The 15,264-nt window shown below is 39.4% G+C and overlaps 1 long non-coding RNA gene across 1 annotated transcript; it reads right to left on the bottom strand.

Moving 5' to 3' along the window:
* Positions 1-1,458: 1,458 nt before the first annotated feature.
* LOC115493420 (uncharacterized) lies at positions 1,459-14,994 on the bottom strand. Its single transcript, XR_003958187.4, has 3 exons — positions 14,778-14,994; positions 4,051-4,113; positions 1,459-2,465 (listed from the first exon to the last, which is right to left on the bottom strand). It is a non-coding gene; the product is annotated as an uncharacterized lncRNA (long non-coding RNA).
* Positions 14,995-15,264: the final 270 nt, after the last annotated feature.

The raw sequence follows: 15,264 nt of genomic DNA, 5'->3' as shown, positions 1-15,264 counted from the left end.
TGGGCTGGGCAGTTGTGCCATTGGTGAGATTTTCACTCTTACTGCTCTAGCCTTAGAAACCATGATGGGCTCCCAGGAATTGTCAGTGAATGCAGAGAAAGAATCTCCTGAGCCTGCAGCCAGAAATGGAGAGCAGTGTGATAATCGTTCCAACATCCCCATGGACGTCTTGAAAATTATGTAGAAGATGAAAATGGGCTGACAGAGGGAGTTTGTTTCTGTGTTCAGTTTAGAAGCTTCCACCTCTCAAGCACTGATATAAATCAAGAGTACAATCAGAAAAGCACCAGAACAAGCTGGTCCTCTCAGTGGATGGCTGAAAGAATCTGAAAAGGAAAAAAGCAGGGAATGATTTTGTGAACTTTCCCTGTACGATGGAACATTTTTACTAATAATTTCCAACCTATTCCCTCTGCTTTTGTCCTTCCTAACAAGGCCATTTTTATCCCAGATTCCCCATGAAGTAAGAACCCTGAGCTTGTGGAAGTGCCTGAAAGATGCCCTGTTCCTCTGCAGGGACACTCAGGCTGGAGCAGGAGCCCTCTCTGGGGAAGCCTCCTCCGAGCTGGAATTTGTACCTTGCTGGGAGAGGAGGAGGAGGGGGAGAAGGCTGGACACTGTGTGGCAGGAGCAGGGATTTGGGCCGCAGGACATTCCGTCTGTGCCGCTGCCCCGCAATGGGTGGGAACGCTGTGGGGATAACTGGGGGACACTGGAGCAGAATATGGATGGCACTGGGGGGAACTGGGAGGGCCTGGGAATGAACTCAGGTGTATTGGGAGGGACTGGGCTGTACTGGGATGGATTGGAGGGGCACTGGGGCTGTACTGGGCTGTATTGGGGATGAACTGGGCTGTGCTGGGAAGGACTGGAGTGGCACAGGGGTTGTCCTGGGCTGTACTGGGGATGAACTGGGCTGTACTGGGAGGGATTTTAAGGGCACTGGGGCTGTACTGGGCTGTACTGGGGATGAACTCGGCTGTACTGGGAGGGATTTTAAGGGCACTGGGGCTGTACTGGGCTGTACTGGGCTGTACTGGGGATGAACTCGGCTGTGCTGGAAGGGATTGGAAGGGCATGGGGGATGTACTGGGCTGTGCTGGGAGGGACTGGAGGGGTTGAATGGGCTGTTCCCTCCTCTGCTGCCTCCCATTTGCCGAGGCTCCCGCCCATCACGGCCTCCAACCAATCATCGCCAGGTATCATGGCTTTGGGGGCGGTGCCTGGAGCCTGCGCCATCTTTTCTTTTGCCTACAACTCCCGTCATGCTCTGCGGCCCCATAGAGCCCTATTAAAGCCGGGACTACAACACCCATCATGCCCCGCGCACCACAGACCCTCGGTATCCGCCCCGATCTGTCTCACAAGTGTCCCTCAGACCCTCCGGGATCCCCAAGTGCCCCTCAGCACCCATTCAGGACCCCCAAAATTTCACTGGCAAAGTACAAAAGAACAAGAAACTTTGGAAAAGCATTTAATACAAATCCAATCCAGTTTAAATCACTTGTCATAGTAGTAACTTCATTCACTCAGCCCATTTAGCCTGGAAAGGTTTAAAGACTTAAGTTGTTCAGGTACCCAAAAATGTTCCATATAAAGAGCATTAGAAAGAGAGGAAAAAGAGACAGACAGGAAGACAGAAGCTCCACAGTGTGGGAATCCAGGGCTTCCCTCTGGCTGCCCTGGAGGGCCTGGGACCCTGGCAGGGGTCAGGAACCCCCCTGTACAGAGCCCCGAGAGACATTGGCTGTGATCTCTGTCCGTGGAAAAGAGTTTTCAATCCTACAGGATGAATTACAAGCTCTGAGTGTTTGATATGAGTAATAATTAAGTGTGGCAGAGGTGCAAAAGTAAAATTTTAGGATTCTAGATTAGGGGTTCAGAGGGGACAAGATGGAGGAAATTGGGTGTGTCTTGTCCTTTTCCTCCTTCTTCATGCCCTCCATGTTTCACTGTAGCGTTGGCATTTTTCTGTTGGTTTAGGCTGGGGACACGCTGTTTAACGTAGGTGACAGATATTGGCACATTATTGTAAATATAGCACACGTAATTTCTGGTATATAATGTTTGTACCATCCCACTGGGGGCAGAGCCCTGCACGCTGCCCTGCAGGACAGACCTGCGGCAGGGCAGCAGAACATGTTAGAGATAAACAGAATAAACAACCTTGAAAGCAGCACAGACGAATTATGGCTTCTTCTTTGGCAATGGGGCAGAAAGAGACTTTCTACAATCTCGGAATCATCAATACCCACAGATTCCAACAATTTTCCAATCTATGATGAATGCTAAACAAGATGAGGGCTATTCCTTGACATGTCACACTAGTGAGAAAGTTAAATTACTTCTTAGTGAATTCCAAGTTTAATGTATCCACACAGAGGGTTAAATGCTCCTGTGCCACAGACATAAACATGGGTCCAGTTGTACGGCTGAAGAACACGGTTAAAATTGGCACAATCTGTCTGTTGGAAAAAGAAAGATAAAGGTTAATTTTCATGTTTATTCTTTTTTTCCATGTTATACATTCTACTAAATTACAGCCATAGCACTGGTGTACTTAAAACTACTGTAGCAGGGACTGTTCACGAAGCAGTTCAAAGCTGTGACAACTACAATTTGATAGCCGCTATCTACCAGGCAGTTCATCAATCAGACATGCAAACCTAATTCTGCTGTAATGCTTACAGCCACAAGAAGCTGTGTGCTCACAGCACAGTTTGGAGGGTATGTGTTCAGCCTGTGTCCTGGCAAACAACACCTGCCAACAGCTGGGCAGAGGTCGCAGAGCCACTGGGTTTGTCTGGCTACCAATCCTCCTGCCTTTGCTTCCCAGCTCAGGGTGCTTTAACACCAAAGATTACATGATTAAAGTAACTGTGGTGCGCTGAAAGGCTTCAACGCACTTCAGTGGGTATGCTTTGTCTCTGCACCAGCCACATCTTACTGGTGACTCTTTTTTGGTTAAATCTGAGTCCAATGAGCTGTCCTGGCTCTAGCTGGGCTTGGTCCTTGCTGGGCAGATGCTGTGTGCTCCAAGGATGATACATGGGCTGGAGGACAAGGCTTGCTCTAGCTTTCCCCAAAATGAAATTAATACAGAAAAACAAAACAAGTATTTTGAGGGAATATAAAGAATCTGTTCATACTTTCTAGATATCACCCTACACCTAAGTGAGAGTCCAAAACAAATATTTCCCTCCCAGGACCCTTTCAATCTTCTTTTAGTATAGAAACAGAACAAATCTTCCATATACACCCCTATAAGAAAATTTCCTGTGCTCAGCAAAGGTGGTGTTTAGGTTTTGACTGCTGTAAGGACAGTGGTAGCAACAAGTTAGAATTAGAAGTTGAAATTCTTCAGGCAGAGAGCTGAGAGTGTTTTGAGCTGCAATCTACCTTGGTAACTGACATGCTGGATAGAAATTAGGACATTTTTTCTGAGACAAAATGAAAAAAAAAATATTTTACAGCCAGAAAATGTTTACATTCATAGTGGGCTCTAGACACATGATGTAATCTGTGGTAAGCAAAACATATAAAGTTGTATTGTATACACGTATGTACCTTAAATATACTTCCTAAAGAAAATTTGTGGTTCCACAGAAAAGCCATTGAGTCTGAAATTTTCTTTTAACCCTAACTCAAACAGTCTGCAAGTTAAGTTGATTTGTACACTGCTCTACTACTCTGTTTCTTTAATGAATTATAATGAAGTTACATTCAGGACACTCCCAAGAAAAAAAGAAGCATTTTAATGTGAAAAGAGAGGATTTCATGGAAGTATTGCCTGGTAGACATTTCTGAGGTAAGTCCATTTGTCTCCCAGCTGCATTTATTACATCAAAGGAAATATTGATGCAATATTGAATTTTTAAAAATATTAATATTTAAGAAACAATAGAAATGTAATTTTTTTTTAAATTAAGAAAAAACACTTAGTTCAGAAGAAGTGTAACAAGACCTTACTAATGCATTTTGTGCATTTACTAACAAACACACAGATATTAATAAATCTCAGCAATAATAAAAAATATACATCATACTTACCTGGGCATCTTTCCCAGCTAATTTGCATAATTCTACCTTTTCTTTTGCTGCAGGCCAGTAAATCTGTAACATAGTTAAAATAAAACAAAAATTATGAAGATTATAACCTGTCCTGTGACTGACAGATTAATTAGTCCATGAATAAACAGTTAAAACAGATTTATGCAGGTGAAAAACCTTGCCTGTAAACTGTAATGAAAATGACTTCAAATACAAGATTCCATGACAAAAAGTTACAAGGTTTCAAATCAACCCCACCGATCTTTGTTTATTTCTTCATTGGCTTTTAAAAAGCATTCAGTTAATCTGGCCAGGGCACCTTGTCACTATTATGTGTTTTCCTCAAAGTTATGATGAGCCAAATCATCTGGAAACTAAACTGATTTCAAAGCCAGGCAAATTACATTTGTGAAGAATTTAGGCCAGTGGACTTGGCATAACTGTTATAAAAAAATACTTAGCTCTTTCTGCCAGTTTTCAAATGAAAAGAATTAGGTTCAAAAAACTAAGGGTAGCTCAAGGGAAATTAGTAGAACAAAAAGTACATTTGACAGAAATCAACAGTGCGTGGTTTAAAAATGTCACCCATCAACATTAACTGAGTTTACTGAGAAAATGAAACAGAAGTTTAGAGTAGAATTGAGGACCTTAGATAATTGGCATTAAATATTGATGTTGTTCCTCTTTCTTTTTTAATCTGCCCTGAAGAATTCTATAAAATGGGGTTTGATGTAGATGAATCCAGATGGCAAAATACTACCAGTTACTGTAATCCAAATTATGTAAGTGAAGAAATATAAATGAACAACAGCTCAGGTTCTGCCTCACTGATTTCAATTAAGCAGTCAAGACTGGATATGATCGAGTACAGGTTTGATTCTAATAAATTTAAAATAGAAGCTAAATATAAATTCTTCTACAACAACATTGATAAAAATAGGTATTTTTTACTTCTAATTTTGACAAGACAAAACTGTTATTTCTTATAACTAATAGTAAAAACACTACAAACCACACTACTTTTTAAGCAAGTATTGATTAGTACATTGTCTCAAGTCCCAGGCACCAGTCATCAGGTCATTAGTAGCCACAAATGCTTTAGAATAGTCTCCAATCACACTTTACAAAATCTTTAGTAGCAAATATATAAGAATGAAGAATTATTGCAATATGCATCAGAAATAAAAACATCACCAAGGAAAGATGCACAGCCCAATGGCATACAGGAGTAGTTGACTGCTGTCATATTCCCTTTCACCCAGCTATTGGCACCTTGTAGAAGTGGCTTGATGTACACAGGCTCAGTCCCCATGGGTAAGAAAGCAAAAAACCAGTGTCCTTTGTCAAGTACCTTTATTTCCCAAAACCTACAGTCACTGTTTCTCTCAATCTGGAAACACTTTGATTTTACTTCTTCCTCTTTGATTCCCAGTGAAAATGGATGTATTGGATTTTTGCAAGGAAATTCATTTCCTCTCACATGAATTTAGTTACCTTTCTGATAAAGACCTCTTAGCAGAGATAATGAAGTTTGAGTTACTTAAACCTTAACCCTCTACAATATTTACAAAGAGTCAGAGATAAAACAGTGTAGCAGCATTGCAGCAGTGGAGCATAACTTAGCTTTCCCAGGGCATTTTCTCAGAATGATGTGGTCATCATTCTGACCACATACCTATGAATGAGGTATAAAAAAAAAGCAATCTGAAATCAGCTGTGCCAGGGTGTGTGGGCGGCACAGTGCACAGTGCCAGGAAGCACAGAGGAAAGTACTGGGAATATCAGGAAGGGCTGAAGGTAGGTCAAGTCTGGTCTCTGCCTGGGCAGAGAGGGATGAGTCACCACTGCAACACAGGTTAAGTTTAAGAAGAAAAGCTGATGAAAATGTACCAGTGAAGAAAAGCTGATCAGAAGGAAGAGACAGATAAATGTGAGATCACAGATCTCCAAACACACCTGGCCAAGGAGATTTGTCTGAGCTGTCAGTTCTCCTGTACATAAACTTTATGCCCAATTCTGCCCAAGATCCCTGAATCATTTACAGCAAAGCCTAGAGGCCAAGGAGCTTGGGAGCTGTTTGGCAGAAGTTTAGTTATCCAATTAGGCAGACAGGATGTCTCTTTGTAGGCTTTTGAAAATGCCCAACTCTCCTTGTCAAATACACAGAAGAACTGGAGGAGTTAAAACCAGAGACATCTGCTTCGAGGCATCAGAAGTGTTAATGGACTTGACTTACTCTCCATTCTTCTACAGATTCCTTCATGGAAATTACTGTTTGTCCTACAAGGCGGAAATACACACACCCCCACTTCTATGGTAATTGACCACAGACAATTATATTAAAAAATCAATTGTTTTACTCTCTAGTTTCTCAACAGACTCAGTATTTAGCATTATAAGGCCACATTAGACAATGAAAAGTGAAGCTAAACGATCCAACTTGAAAATCAATTTGTAATTATATATGGGGTAGTAAAAGTGATATTTATTTGCATTACATATAAGAAATGAGAGGTTCCCAGAAACTGTCAGTTCTAAATTGTAATAGATCAAGAAAATTACATAATAAATAATGAGTTGATGTGCTGAGCAAGAAAGCATAAACCTCATTTTTTATTATAGGACATGCTGTGTAACAGTACCGCAGGTCTGGTTCTCTCAAACCCTGACACAAGTAACGTTACACATCTGTATTGACTTTTCTGTAGGGGGTGAAATTAAGTTTTACTATTATATTTTATTCTGATGAGTTACTTAGTTTTACAAAATCCCAAAAAAGTAAGACCACATGCTTCTGTAGTTCCTGTTAGATATAAAATCATTGCACTTTTAAACAGTTTGAAGCTTTGAAATGGGTAAATTTTAAATATTTTTTCTATTTACATGCTTCATTCACAATGTTAAGAACTTAATAACAAATGAATTTTTTCCCCAAATTCCTCAATAAGCAAAAATTTCAAGGAATGGAAACAAAAGACAGATAACCCAAGGCACTATATATTAAAGGTGACAACAACATTGACTTAAATTATAATCATTTTGTGTTACAAACAGTACAAATTATATATTTAATATATTTTATAGTATATATGTATCTGTATTTGAAATGTCTGGAAAAATCTTAGAATCTCTTAATGGAGTTACTAAATTTAAGGCAAGAATGCAACGAGATGGAATATGTGAACTGTATACTTAAATAGAATTCTTTTCTTAATCTTCAGTTTATTTTCATTTTAAAATAACCATATCAAAATTCCAAGGTTGGCTACTGTCATGATTTCCAGATTTTATCTTCTATTGCCCAATTAAAAAAAAAAAACAAACCAACCTTAACATTACTTTTAAATCATTCTTCAAATATTTTCTTAAATTTAGCAACAGGAAAGAAATTAAATTCTCCTAATAAATGAAAGTTAATAAGCTCTTTACTATCAGAGAGAAAGAATACCTCCCAGGAGTATGAAATTAAGCAGTACATAAGCATAGGACAGATAAGGTATCACTTTAAAGGCTAGATGGAAATTGATTTCTGATTAAAACAAAACATTTAAAACCACAAAGGTCTTTTAAAATCAGGAGCAGCAGATTTCTAAAAGTAACATTTTCCTGTCCACTAAATAGGCGTTTTTACTATGAGAAAGGAATGAAAAGGAAAGCAAAAATTGTTAAAAATGTGTATTATTTATATATAGATATATAAATTGGCATGTGGATGCTATATATATATATATATATATATATATATATATATGCATATGCATATATGTATATAAATATATACACATATATGTATATACCTATGTGTGTGTGCATATATATATATATGTAAAATATAGGGGTCCACCCTTCTCATTCCAAAAGAGCTGTTATCTGTCATCAATGAATAACGCTGGTATTTTACTCATTTTTCAGTATCTATGTATCTATCTCAGTATCAGATTTTGTTCCTAAGCTAACACTTCAGACTATAAATCCTTAGGAGAACGGGTTCTCAAAATAAAACAGTGAAGTCCGATTACAAAAAAAAAAAGTTGTGTGAAATTACAGCTTTTTCATTAATCACTTCTAGATAGGCTTCTAAATCTAGCATGGTGCAGGACTTCATAAAATTAGTGGAAATGTTATATATTGTCCAAAATACAAAAGAGGAAGACCGCAAGCTACCTAAACAATTAAAAAAGCCATTGGTCTTCATCTGTTTGTAAGGTTTCAAAACAAGTTTTTAGTGAGGGAAGAGATAACACAAGTTTCCAATGAAAATGGAGTGTGGTAGAGAAAGAAACATAACTTGGTAAACAGACATTGGTTCACTCTAATATTGTACTTCAATAACCCAGCTGAAGTGCATTGAGGTGCTAGAGCTGCTCTTCCCCATGGCTCCACTTAAGTAGTTACTAAATTGTCACGTGGAAACTGATTAGCTCAGCTGCAAAAAACAGGCACTAGTACAAGAAAAAAAAAAAGGTCTAATAAGTAAAGAACTTGAGGTAGAAAACTACTCATGAAGTTCCTCAAGAAACAGTGTCAGAGCTCATCCTGTTTCATGTACCCTTCAGCAGCCTTGCTAAAAACCCAGAACTCTGCCACGACACATGCAGGTGACAGAAAGTTGGGAAGCACCACTAATACAAGTGGGGTTAAATTAGGCAGGAAGAATCAAAGGGCTCTGAAGACCAGAATTATAAACAGCCAGAGGAAATGGGTATAAACTGCTCATAAATAAATATATATCATAGATCATGGATTTTAACAAAAATTAAATCTGAAACATTGGAGTAACAAGGATGTGTCCCACAGCAACAACATTCCTAAAGAAGTTGCATGAAGTATCCCAAAGAGCCACTTAGAGCAGCTGGGTCACAAAAGGAATAACTGCTCCATGAGGTAGGTGGTGCTGATAGCAGGGAGTGAGACCAATTGACCAACCTGACTCCTGCCAGTTTCACGTCCCCAAGACAGCCACGCTCATGCCAGCAGCAAGCACTTGAGTGTCCCACGGAGGCTGTCGGCTTTCAGCAGCCCTGGGGCTTTCACCAGAGCCTCTCCCGTGCCTGATGCCAGGCACGTGCTGCTGCACCTCTCAGTCAGTGCAGCCCCTGGCACCAGACACCCCAAAGTGGTGTTGACCTTACTGCTCTCTACAGCTTCCTGAAGGGAGGTTGCAGACAGGTGGGGGTCGATCTCTTCCACTGGGCAGCAACTGGCAGAACAAGAGGACACAGTCTCAAGCTACGTCAGGGAAGGTTTAGGTTGGGTATTAGGAAAAAAATTTTCACTGAAAGAATAATAAAATACTGGAATTGTCTTCCTAGGGAGGTGGTGGAATCACCATCTCTGGATATGTTTAAAAAAAGACTGGACTTGGCACTTGGTGCTATAGACTGGTTGTGGTGTTAGGGCATAGGTTGGACTTGATCTTAGAGGTCTCTTCCAACCTCATTATTCTGTGATTCTGTGAAGCGCTCGGCTAGTGGTGCATGGAGCACCAGCAGGGTGTGTCCCTAGCAGGAGTGAAGGACATCAGCTGATCAGCACCTCTCAAAACACTCACACACCAAATCTGGGGCCTGGTGAGAAAGCGATTGCTCCCTTCCTATTTTAAAGGCATAAAAAGTGATAAAAGTATTTAGATAAAAACACAGATTTTTAACAGCTGCTTGATGCAGAAAGAGAAGGCCAACTTTCTTTCCTTGTTTCATTCTGTGTACTAGATATTCATCATACTGATGCTTGAGGGAAGGTATGCAATAAAATTACAGCTTTCTGGGCATCAAAATGTCTTATTAAGCTTTGTGAAGCATGTACACCATAACTCAGAAGCTTAAGCTCATTGGTATGGGTAAATTCCCCATATGACAGTCCCAACTGCAGTTTCCGGAGAACAAAGCCAGATTGAGTTGTAAACCCTTTGTCACGTTGGCATATGCAATATACTCCCCCTGAGAAAGTCTTCTCCATGAAGAACTACCCCACTGTGTGAAAAAAAAATCCACAAAAATTCATGACTTAGCTCACCGGGACCATAAAATGAATACAGTAAAGAAGCAACATGAGCCAAACAGACTGAAGTAAACCAGGATACAGTCTAATCCTAGTTTTGTTATTGCCTTACTATATGTGACAGTCAGGTCTCAATTTTCTCACCAGTAGAATGACAATAATGTGACTTTTAAAAAAATTATTTTCTTGATTTTCTGAAGAAGTTTGTAATTTATAGCTCAAAAAACAAAAGCAAAGAGAAACAATAAGATCAAGGAGCACTGAGAAAACATACAGCAGCGATCCAATAAGAATGTCCCCCTGCTGCATAAGACAGTATCACAAATGTCATGCCCCAATGAAACAGGAGTGGGTGTTCATGGATTGCATCCTGAGAACTAGGACATTTGTCACTGCTGTATACTGACCCCAGGCCACTTCACTAAAAATTACGGCAGGCACTAAAAATTTACTGAATTTCCCAGAAAACACTGGAAAGAACTTAATGCATTCTGTGTATTATTTAGTGGAAAATAAAGAGTGTTAAAATTATCACAGAATCACAGAATATTTGTAGTTGGAAGGGACCTACAGGGACCATTGAATTCAACTCTTAAATGAATGGCCTGTACAGGGACTGACTCTGTGACCATGACATTATTAGCACCATGCTCTAACTAACTGCACTAATTAATGAGAAAATAACCTGATTTTAGCATACCATATTCATATACCAGTTGTTCTCTAAATATCTCGCATCTGCTGCATTAATGTGAGAAGTATGGAAGTCCACTGGTTGGGGAACAGGACAGATTGTTCTCACACACAAATCCTAACAGGAATTTTACCCCAAGCAGGTCTTGTAACTGACTCCCACTGTAATTGCTGTACTCTGGAATTCAGTATTTTAAAGTCATCAGCAAACAAAGGAAGCTGATACATGTAAGTTTCTCATCTATATTTCTCCCTGTATTTGAAAACTAACTGGGCTGTCCTTAGAGTTTTTCCATCTACCTTTCTTTATAGCAGTTTCATCAAGGCTTAGCTAACTCCCTGAAATACTTAAGGGATCCTTAACAGCCAAGAATGTATCCTTAATATTTTTTACATCTGCCACAGACCTTTACCTATAGTACTATTTCCCATCCCTGCAACACACATCCATGAAATAAATTAACCAGAATTTCCATCTCCAATTATTTCAGAGTAACAGAAAATTGGATCTCTGATACATATAATCTGATGTAACAGGATGGGGGAAAGAGAGAATATGAGACTTGTTTTGAAGTGATTTACAACACAGCAAGAATGCCAGTGTCAGTGCACGGTATTCTTTATTTTCATGGAGCTGTCAAACTGAGTAAAATGCACTGGAAGTCAGAGGAAAATAAAAGTTGTGTATTTGGAAGACACATTCACAAGATTTTGGTAGCTTAAATTTGGCAGGTGGCTGTTAGAATGAAACCTCATATTAGAACCAAATGGGCTTTAATATTGCATGTCTGCGACAAAGCAACATCTCCACATGCCCCAGTTCTCCTCTTAAACTGTGGTCTCCAACACAACTTAAGTAGCAGCCAATACTTCCAGCCTCAGGGGTTTTCTGAAAAGTGCATTTTCATGTGTATGTTATAAGCACATGTGATAGCTTAAAGAAAATAGACTAGATGCTGATTTGATTCACACTGAGTTAATTCTTCAAAGGCTTCAGTGCTTCTATACTTCATTTTCCACAGTGTGACCACAGCAGACTTCTGACTATTGTCTGTTTCTCCTAAAAGGAAACTATACACCAGGATTTTTAGGGTAAATGGCATTGCTCCTGACATGTTTATCACTTCAGACTAAAAAAAAATCCTACCTTTGAAAAAGCCAAAGACCAATATAAGGAAATGTTTTCAGAGAGCAGGATACTGGCCATTCTTTATAGCTGCACACATGGGTAAAATATAAAAATGACAGCAGATGTTTATGGGAACATAATTTATGGCAGCAATGCAAAAGGAAATAACAGAGACACACTCTTCCACCTAGGACTGTTGTCATTCTGGATTCATACTACTTTCTTCATGTCTTGCTCTATCTATTCTTTTGTGTCTGTAAACACTTTTCAAAAGCTTTCACTTTGTCTACACAGGTGCCTGAATTTAAGTCTGTCAAACAACTTTATAGAGTAAACAGCTCCCCTCCAAGGGCTAGCAAGCACAAAGATATCACCTGTACCTAACCTGAAGTTTCACTAGGTTTATCCTAGATTATCCTAATGCCCCACTTTCATAAATTTAAATATCTCCAGTGGTTTCCACATGACTCTTTGGCCTTCAGTTATGTTTCCCGGAAAACTTTTTCTTCTGACAGGTCAAGAAAGCTGCACTCTCAGACTGCAGTTTTCCTAACAGGCAGGAAGCTAACCTCCTTTGAGCTATAGAATAAGCAGCACATATTTTTTTAAGAAGAGTCAACTTGGTATTACTGTGTTTCAAGGCTGCAATAAACACCTCAGACTCTGTATGTGTTCCTGAGGCTCAGGCCTGATGGCAAGAACCAAAGTCTTCTTTCAGTACTGGCTAAATTCCCACTGGGTTCATTCCTAAATGAGACCACGCTTATATAGACTGACAGAAAGTTTCTCAGAGCAATGAATGTAAAATTCTGCTCCGGCATCTCAAGGGTGCTGTTTTACATAAATATGGCTATGTATTTGCATACATGTCCTATTCCCGCGGAGCTGGGCGGGTTGTGCTGCGGATCACACCGTGATAATTGCTCTGACATGTAACGCTGCGTGTACTGTTAGCACAGCCACAGAAAGGGGCACCACTGCTTTGCAGCTATTTACCCACCGTTTACCCAGCTGACAACATTTTGTATTTCCTATTTATTTAGCTTAAGGACTAAATTTAAGCAAACTTGCAAGAAAATTCGATGTACGAAAGTAATGGTTCCAGCAGGATCCCAGAGCCTGGTGTTCCTACAGGATTTCTTGTCCAGCTTTCTAGCTTCTCATGCTATTAAGCATTCTTTTGTTTTACACAGCACTTCAGGTGGTAATGGCACAGAGGCCTTCAGTAGAACTGCTTTCTTTCACTGACCATCTTTATTTCACTCATAGGAACAAATCACAATTCTTCCAGTTTGCAAACAGCTTGCAGAATTTGTCAGGCATGTGAGGATCTTTCAAAAAAAGACTGTGGCACTTGATAATGCTGCTCCAGCAACAGAAGCTAAAGGCTGCTGTACAGGAAAACTTCAGGAGAAAATATATCCCTGCTACAGAAAGATGATTATCCGTTGCAAAATTTTATATATTTATTGACTATAATCACTTTAGCTTTCTGCATTCACCTGTCATTCTGGAAGAATTGCTTATTACACTGTGGTACTTATCGTTGCTTTATAATGAGGTTTGCAAACACTGGAAACTGGACAGATTTTTTTTCAAGCTGCCAGCTAAGGAAGTTTTCAACCTATTACACAATATATTGAATAACAACTATAATAATTTAAGAATTTGGACTCCACCAGAACTATTGATTTATTTCATAAGGAAAAAAACACCAGGAAATAAAGCCGTAACTTAATATATGTAAGTCAAATTAACTAATTTAGGTAAATAAACAGGTTTTTAAAAGGAAGTTATTAAATTATATATATGTATACATTAGAGAAGAGAGCAGGATGCAATGCTTTGGATGCTTCTTTGAATACTATTCCAGAATGTCTTAATAGAAAACTTCAGACTCTAAAATATAATCTTGCAAAGTAATTATATCCACATATGAGAATAAATTGTTGGGGATTCTGACTTGGCTTTTGAAGGTATCAGTGGCTCCTAACAAAACAAATATCTGAAATTGAGAGCTTTATTGAAATAAGATGAATCTACCCAGCACAGAGCATTTGAAAGTTAATGTTCAGCTTTGTTTTAAAGAAAGGAAACCCTAAACTAAGAACAATCTTGCATTCTAGTCTCAAAGTTGTTATACTTCTCTTGCCCCCTCAGCTTGCCACACTCCTTCCTCCAAGTCATTAATAAACACATCATTTATAGGCAGAACGTAATATTCCAATCAATTTCTACTTGTTTTAGTGGCTGTGTGTAAGCAGATTATTTTTTCCAGACAACTCGTACTCCAGAGGAGCACAAAGGACACACTTCAGACCCTTGTAGTCCCAACATGTGTGGTTTCCTCACGCTGGGAAAGCCTGGAAGCCAGCCGCCTGGCCTGGTGCCAACCCAAACTACGGTCAGTCTAAACACAGCACCAGCAAGTGCTGCTCTTTGACACTTCCCTGCTATTTTTTGAACACACATAAATTATATATGTTCCTTTTCCGGGTTAAGTAAAGGTGGCCCGTCCACCTTGGACAAGTCCGGTGAATTGGTCCAAATCAGATGTTAATTGACGCGTTATGAAATAATAAAATTCTGTCCCTACTCACTATCAGCTACCTAACTGGCTTGTGGCTGCCCCACGTCCCTAGCTGTCGTCTACTGTATTAAAACAAAACAGTATAAAAAAGAGCACTATGCAATCATACAAAAATAACAACAATATCAAAATCCAAAACAAAACAAGAAGTACATAAACTAAGCATCTAACCTGAATTACATAACTTTCTGGCCCTACTGGCAAACATATGTACAATGTCCACAGATGAAAAGAGCGCAGCTATGGAAAAAGTCTCTGCAATTTTCACTTGCCTCGATTTGGAGAGGCCAAGCTCAGTCAAAAGTTCAAAGTTACCTTGGTGCCATTTCCCCCGCGCTCCTAGGGGAAAGCCCACAAAAACAACGTCCTTTGCGTTGGTGAGATTTCTTACTTCAGTTTCTAGGTGTTTGTACTTGTTCACTTTCTCTGCAGCGGCTTCCTCCAGCAATGATTTGGCTGCTTCGTATCGTATTGTTACATCCACGACAAGTGCACAGCATCTTTCACAAATATCAAGGACTACTGCAGTGTCACAGACAGTTTAAGTGAGGCTCAAGGAGCTGTACATAATTTTAACTACGTTTTTATGGGTAATTAAATGATGCATGACATGTAAATAAGCTTGCTGTACTGAAACTTAACTAACTAACTGCTCTGATGCAACAGTCAAGCATCTCATCGGTTATAAAATGAATCAGGTTTAAAGCAAAAACAATATAGAGAACAGAATGCATGACATTGTAAAGCAGCATGTTCCAAGGACCATTTCTGAACATTAAGCAAGTGTACTCATCCAGTCAAA

Source organism: Taeniopygia guttata, chromosome 1A, assembly GCF_048771995.1.
Source record: "Taeniopygia guttata chromosome 1A, bTaeGut7.mat, whole genome shotgun sequence".
In the NCBI taxonomy this organism is placed as follows: Eukaryota; Metazoa; Chordata; class Aves; order Passeriformes; family Estrildidae; genus Taeniopygia; species Taeniopygia guttata.
Note: the sequence above shows the minus strand (reverse complement) of the source record. Positions and strands in the feature narration are given on the sequence as shown.